Here is a 7,486-nt window from a genome sequence, read left to right as displayed (position 1 = left end):
CCAGAGGACATGGCAGGAGATCACAGTGGGATCTTGGAGGGGCAACTGGGGAGGTGTTAGACTCACTTGATCACACAGAGCCTGAGAAGAAAGAAGACAACGGCGACCCCCATCCCACAGGCCACCCCGACGCCCAGCAGCTTGCCAGGCTCCTTCGCACCTGCAAAAACACACAGCACAGGGCACGGCTCGGAGAGAACCCAGAAGTCCTGGCTCTCAGACCCCACTCCACTCCCCGACCTGGGGACAGAACCCAGGAATCTGAATGTCTCACCTCTCTGTGGGGGGCTGAGTTCAAAGTGCAGGGCGGCGTAGGTCCCGTGGGGGTTGGAGCCGAGGCAGAAGATCCGGGGGCCCCTGTCCCTGCTCCCCGTCCAGCTCAGGGTGCTGACGGCCTCGTCCCCCTGGGCCCACGAGCTGACCTGCAGGGCTCCCCATGAGCCGTTCCCAGCCAGGGGCTCCCCATCCACCTGCCACTGGAGCCGGAGTGGGGGGTGGGAGCGCAGGGAGCAGCTGCAGTTGACGCTGGGCCCCTGGTGCTGGCAGGACGAGTTCAGCCTGGTCCCCGGCCGGGGGCTGTCTGCAGAGAGCAAGAGATACAGTGACAATAGTCAGAGAGAGAAACCAAGTGGCAGGGAGTACCGCAGGTTACCCCCACTAACACCCAGTGGTAGGGAGTTGTGTGGATTAACCCCACTAATATCCAGGGGCAGGTAGTCCCACAGGTTAACTCCACTCACACTCAACGAGAAGCTGGAACGTTCCCTGGGCAGAGCTCTCCTTGTTCTGGGCCCAGCACCCGTACAGCCCCCCGTCCTCGGCTGTCACATTGGGCAGCTCCAGCCGCAGCTGATTCTCCCCCGCGGGGTGGGCGCCCTCAATGGCTCGGCCCCCGTTCACCCAGCCCAGTGCAGCGGGGGGGCTGCTGGCGACAGAGCAGAGGAACCGCAGGGAGTCGCCCTCCCGGGCCGTGAGCTGTGAGCCATTCCTCACCGTGGTGCTGGGATCTGGGAACAGGAATAACACAGAGCCACTTGCACCCTGAGCCAGCCAGTCCCTGCCAGGGGGCCGGATCGGGGCCAACGCCCCCTAGAGGGGAAAGGCCCCGTCCCCCACTCCCCACCCCCTAGCGGTACCTTGGAATAGCTGGGGGTCGCTCCTGTTAGCTCTGGAGACGGTGATTTGCAGAGTCCTCTCTAGAGCTGAAATACCCACGGCTACGTATTAGATTGGCGAGCACCCCCCACTGACCCCCTGCTCCACAGCCAAGCACTCCCCACTGAGCCCCTGATCTGCAGCCCAGCACCCCCCAGTACTCCCCACACCCCCTGCAGCCTAGTAGTCTCCATGGATCCTGCCCGCCCCCTGCACCCCAGTGCCCCCTTGCTGAGCCCTAACCCGGCCCCCTGCAGCACAGCACTGAACCCCTGTCCTGATCCTGGCGGCACGGAGCCCCCTAGCGCCTTACTCTGCACGTGCACACGCAGGGCCCGGCTGGCTGATCCATAGGAATTCTTTGCCCAGCACCGATACTCCCCAGCGTCCCCTCTGCTGAGATTCGGCAGCTCCAAGTGCCGGTCCCTTCCCTGGCCAGGGATCAGGGACCTGTTCGTCCTGGCCCAGCTCAGGGTGGCCTCAGGTCTGCTCCCAGCCTCACAGCTCAGGTTCAGGGAGTCGCCCTCGTGGGTCTCCAGAGACACAATGTCACCCTCAGCTCCCAATGGGGCCAGTCCTTGAAGAGACAAGCAGGTAGGTTAGGCCCCCCTGCCAGAGATCCCCTTCAAAGGAGTCAAGATGCAGCCATCTTCAGAGTGGATACCTTTCCATGGCAGCAGGTCTCCATCGCAGAGATCGGTCCCTAACCCATCTGCTCCACACTGACCAGCACCCCCTTAATGCCACCCTGGGGTCTGTAGACAGAGGGAACCGGGCCCGCTCCTCCCACCACCCTCCCCACAGCCCTGCAGTTTCCTTGGGCTCTCCTCTCCGGGCACAGACCAGCCTGGCCCGGCTGAGCCTGGGGCCTGGCCCTGAGCGCGGGCAGAGCATAACTAGGAGGCGCTTGCTGATTCAAGGGGCTCGCAGCGCAGCCTCTCACCGGGGCGTCCGTTCCTGGTCAGGTTCCAGGTGATGTTGGGGGGCCCGGGCGGGTCTGTAACACAAACCAGACAGGGGGGATCAGGGGGACTGGACAGCACCGGGGGGGAGCGTGTCGCTAGTGATCACTGAGCCTAGACATGGACCCTCGCTGTGAGCTCAGCTGGGGAACGGGAAAGTCCCTGGAGTGACACAAGACCCGTGGGAGGGGAAGGGAAGCGACAGACCCAACTGAGCCTGACCGAAGAGACGCCCGACGGAACCCAGGGGCCGGACTAGGGCTGTGCCGGGGAACCAGAACTGTGGGAAATGGAAACCCAAGGGACCAAAAGCAGTGGGTCAAAATTCAGCCTAATTGGTGGAGGCACTAACGAGGGGCCGGGCTGCTCAGGCCTGGATACTGGAGCGAATGTCGGTGCCCCCATCTGCTGGGCGCCCGGGCGTTCAGCGACCTGCTCCCCAAACATGTCCTCCCAAGAGTGGGCCAGAGCCAGGGGTCTAAATAACCTCTTCCCCGGCTCTGGCTGAGCTCCAGCCACCACCAGGGACATCAGACACCCCCCTCGTGGGTCCCTTGCCTTCCCCCCTCAGTTCATCTCTCTCCAGCCCTCTCGTTTTGCCCCCGGGCTTGGCCAGCCAGGCTGGATATTTTGTACCCCAGATGCCTGGCTGCGCCCAGAGGAATGGCTAAAAGCAACACCCAGAACTCAGAGCCTGGGTCCGTCGGGTCGGGCTTACGGGGCTCGGGCTGCGGGTCTCCGATTGCAGCGCGGACGTTGCCTCCATGGCCTGTGTAGACGGGGGGGGGGGGGGGCGGGGCTCAGACACGGGGGGGGGGGGGGGGGGGGGGGGAGTTTCCCTCAGTCCGATGGTAACAAGGGCTGTCCATACACTGATGCCTGATTTGATCCTTCACATTGCAAAGGCGGCCACTGATTTCCCCTCTGGCCTGGATCTGCAGCGCGAGGGTCACAGGCCATTTAACGGGGGGTTGCCCTGGGGCAGGGCAGGCCGAGGTCTCTGGGCATCGAGCCCGGAGCGTGTTTAGTGCTGGACAGTGACTGGGTCCCATTAACACTCTGCCCCCTATAGAGCATCCACCGATCCCGGCAGAAAGGGGAGGGGGGAGGAGACACAGTGGAACAGCCTGGGGGGATCTCAGGGGGAACCGGGGTGGCTGGTGTGAGGGGAAATCCCAACAAGGGGGGGACTGGAGGGGGGGGGTGGATTCCAGCACAGGAGGATTCTGAGGGCAGGGCAGGGTAAAGAGGATCCGAGAAGAGAAGGGCCTGGGGACCTGGGGGTGCAGATGGGAGGGGGGAGCTATAGCCAAGGGGGGCAGGAAGGGGTGAAGATCCCAAGGGAGAAGGTGCTGCAAGGTGTGGAGGGAAGGGGCCTGGAGTAGAATTGGCTGAGGGTGCATGGTGGGGGGTGGGGATCCCAGCACAGGGCTGAGTTGGTGGAGGGGCCGGAGGGCAGAGGTGTGGATCCCAGCAGAGGGAGCTAGGGGCTGGTGTGGAGGGGCTGGGTGGATCACTCACAGACAATATGGAGCCGGATGGTTCTGCGGGTGGAAGGTCCCCATGGTGGCCTGTAGCTGGTGCTGCAGATGAGCTCTTTGTCGTGGTCCCCCAAGGAGGGTGTGAAGCAGAGCTTGGAGCTGTGGGCCCAGGTGCCATTCGCCAGCGGGGCTGAGACGTCCCGGGCTGTGTCGCTGAAGGGCCCTGTCCAGGTGACTCGGGGAGGGGGCCCGGAGCAGCGCCCAGGGGCCGTGCAGGTCACAGACACCGGCTCCCCAGCCAGCAGCGTCGCTGGCAGCCCCCGCGCCGGTGAGATCTGGATCTCTGGCTCCTCCGTCAGCCCTGAGACATGGGGAGAGAATCATTTGGGGACACGGGTCCTTTGCCCTCTAGGGGCATGGCCCCAATCTGGCCCCAGGGCGGGGATTGGCTGGCTCAGGGGGGGCTGCTGAGCGGTGACTGCGGCTTCTCTTACCTGTCACGGAGATTGTGAGCATTGCGTCAGTGCCATCGGAATTGGAGCGGTAACTGTATTTAAAGTCTCCTTTCTCAAATCTAAAGAAATATCTCCCCGCATCCATCTGCTGGGCATTGCTGATTTGCAGGGAGCAGTCGCCACTTAGCAGATCCCCCGCCAGCCGGAACCGGCCCTGGGTCTCCTGCGACACCCTCCGGCTGGAGTCAGTGCTGGCCACGGGTGGCTCAGAGTCCACAATGGCTGGATCCTTGTACCAGTATCTGTAGAACCGGGTCCGGGAATTGTAGGTGTCCAGCGAGGCTGGGAACATGAAGTTGCAGGGGATGAGAACGCAGAGACCCTCCTGCACCGACACCGACTGCGGCACCGCCAGGGTAAATCCGGGCTGCTGGGACAGGGACCCTGCAGGGGATGGAGAGAGATTGAAGTGGGACCCATAGAGAGCAGAGACCAACCCTGAGCTCCCCACACAGCTGTGCCGGTGCCCCTCACTCCCAACCTGCAGCCCCTTGCGAGCCCAGCCCTGGGTCCTTGACCAATTCTCACTCCATTTCCTTTCCAGCCTTCCCTACATTGAGCCCTCTGCCCGCTCCCTCAGCACCCCCCCCCCCCCCGCCCCACTCTGGGGAATTGGGCTCCTCTCCCTCTCCGGCCAGTCTCCCTTCCAAGTCCTGTGACAGACCTGGCCCCGCTTAGCGCGGATTCTGCCCTTCCCCCTGCACTGGGGTTGCAGATGCTGCTTACTTACCTCTCCAGAGCAGGGTGAGGATCAGGACCCTCAATTTGGCTGCAGGGAGGGCAGGACCCCCTGCTCTCCCGGGCGGGCCCTGAGCCGGGAGCTCTCCTTCCCCGGCATCTTGCTGTGGTGGCAGGGCTCTTCCCATGGCTGGGGCGTCCGGCTGGGACAGATCTAGAGACAGACGGGGGTGAGAAGTGTGAGAGCAGAGGCTGTTTGGGGGGACAGATCAGCCTGGAGGACCATCAGTACTGCTGGGCTCTGCAGGGGGCTGATCTGGGGCTGCTGGCAATGCAGTGACCTCCCCACCCCAAATCCCCAAATCACCAGATGGTCCTGAAAGATCGTAAGCTAAAAAAATCCTTAAATTGGCAAAAAACCCTGAGATTTTCTCCAGAAATTGTGAGATTGGCCAGAAAATCCCGAGCTGGTGACAGAAGATGGTGGGAAGGCAGCACTGCTCAGTGCCTGCTTTGCTTCAGTCTTTCCACATAAAAACAACATGTGAGCGGGCGACCAGCGAAGTTACCACAGACAACAAAGTGGAAAGGCTGCAGATCGGGATAAGTAAAGAACACGTCAGAGATGTTCCGACCAATTTGAATTCAAATCAGTGGGGCAGGAAGCTGTTCAACCCAGGGTGCTGAAGAAATCTTGGAGCCACTGGCAATAATATTTGCAATTTCATGGATACCAGGAGAGGTCCCAGAGTACGGGAGAAGGGCTAACAGCGTGGCCATCTTTAATGGGGAAAAGGAGGAGACGGGGAACTATAGATCAGTCCAGGGCCGGCTCCAGGCACCAGCGAAGGAAGCAGGTGCTTGGGGCGGCCAATGGAAAGGGGCGGCACATCCGGGACTTTGGCGGCAATTCGGCGGCTGGTCCCTCAGTCCCTCTCTTCCTCTTTGAGCTGCCACCGAAGTGCCACCGAAGATGAAGAGAGGGAGCGAAGGACCTGCTGCCGAATTGCCACAGAAGAATGAAGCAGCGCGATTGAGCTGCCGCCGAAGTGCCACCGAACGGCTTTATCTTTTTTTTTCTTCTCACTTCGCTGCTTGGGGTGGCAAAACAGCTGGAGCCGGCCCTGGACCAGTCAGCCTGACCTCAACACGTGGAAAGCTACTAGAGCAATGTATAAAACCTTCAATTTGTGAGGACGAAGGGGTGATCACCAGCATGGATTTATCCAGAACAAATTCTGCCAAACCATCTTGATTTCCTAAATTGACGAGGTAATTGGTTGGGGGCTGGGGGAAAGCGGTGGACATAATATATCTGGACTTCAGCGAGGCTTTTGACACAGTCCCACATGACATTCTCATAAGTAATCTGGAGAAGACTTCTGACGGAACTCAAATGTGAAATTGCAGAACTACTAACTCTGTTATGTAACCTATCATTTAAATCAGCTTCTGTACCAGATGACTGGAGGATAGCGAATGTGACACCAATTTTTTAAAAAAGGCTCTGGAGGTGATCCCAGCAATTAGAGGCCACTAAGTCTAAGTTCAGTACCGGGCAAACTGGTTGAAACGATAATTATCAGATGCAGAGATAAACACGATTTGTTGGGGAAGACTCAACATAGTTTTTGTAAAGGGAAATCATGCCTCATCAATCTACTAGAATTTTTTAGGGAGTCAAAAAGCATGTACACAAGGGTGACCCAGTCATTGTACTTTGCCCTGGTCTACACTGGGGGGGGGAATTGATCTACACTACACAACTTAAGTTACGTGAATAATAATAATAATCTGGGAAAAGGGGCAAACAGTGAGGTGGCAAGAGAGTTAATTTCAAAGCTGACTGTGAAGCTCTACAGAGGGATCTCACAAAACTGGGTGACTGGGTAACAAAATAGCAAATGAAATTCAATGTTAATAAATGCAAAGTAATGCACATGGGAAAACATAGTCCCAACTATACATTACCTGTTACCACTCAAGAAAGAGATCTTGGGAGTCATTGTGGATAGTTCTCTGAACACATCCACTCAATGTGCAGCGGCCGTCAAAAAAGCAAACAGAAAGTTGGGACTCATTAAGAAAGGGATAGATAAATCCATGGTATGCACACATTTTAAATACTGCGTCCGGTTCTGGTGGCTCTATCTCTAAATGGAATTGGAAAAGGTTCAGAAAAGGACAACAAAAAGATTAGGGGTGTGGAACAGCTTCCATATGAACAACAAGGAGTCCGGTGGCACCATACACCATGGAACAGCTTCCATATGAGGAGAGATTACTAAGACTGGGACTGTTCAGGTTGGAAAAGAGACGACTAAGGGAGGATATGATTGAGGTCTATAAAATCCTGACTGGTGTGGAGAAAGTAAATAAGGAAGTGTTATTTACTCCTTCCCATAACACAAGAACTAGGAGTCCCCGAATGAAATTAATAAGCAGCAGGTTTAAAACAAAGGTAAGGAAGTATTTCTTCACACAACACACAGTCAACCTGTGGAACTCTTTGCCAGAGGATGTTCTGAAGGCCAAAACATTAACAGGGTTCAAAAGAACTTGGGAAATCCATGGAGGATAGGTCGATCAATGGCTATTAGCCATGATGAAAAGGGATGGTGTCCCTAGCCTCTGTTTACCAGAAGCTGGGAATGGGTGACAGAGGATGGATCACTTGATGATGACGTGTTCTGTT

General features: G+C 57.9%; 1 long non-coding RNA gene across 1 annotated transcript; it reads right to left on the bottom strand.

Moving 5' to 3' along the window:
* Window positions 1-219: 219 nt before the first annotated feature.
* LOC117868681 lies at window positions 220-1,714 on the bottom strand. Its single transcript, XR_004643693.1, has 3 exons — window positions 1,469-1,714; window positions 1,137-1,202; window positions 220-1,007 (listed from the first exon to the last, which is right to left on the bottom strand). It is a non-coding gene; the product is annotated as an uncharacterized LOC117868681 (long non-coding RNA).
* Between the last annotated feature and the right edge of the window lie 5,772 nt (window positions 1,715-7,486).

The sequence above is a fragment of the Trachemys scripta genome, chromosome 21, assembly GCF_013100865.1.
Source record: "Trachemys scripta elegans isolate TJP31775 chromosome 21, CAS_Tse_1.0, whole genome shotgun sequence".
Lineage (NCBI taxonomy): Eukaryota > Metazoa > Chordata > Testudines > Emydidae > Trachemys > Trachemys scripta.
This window is presented reverse-complemented; position numbering and strand designations above follow the sequence as displayed.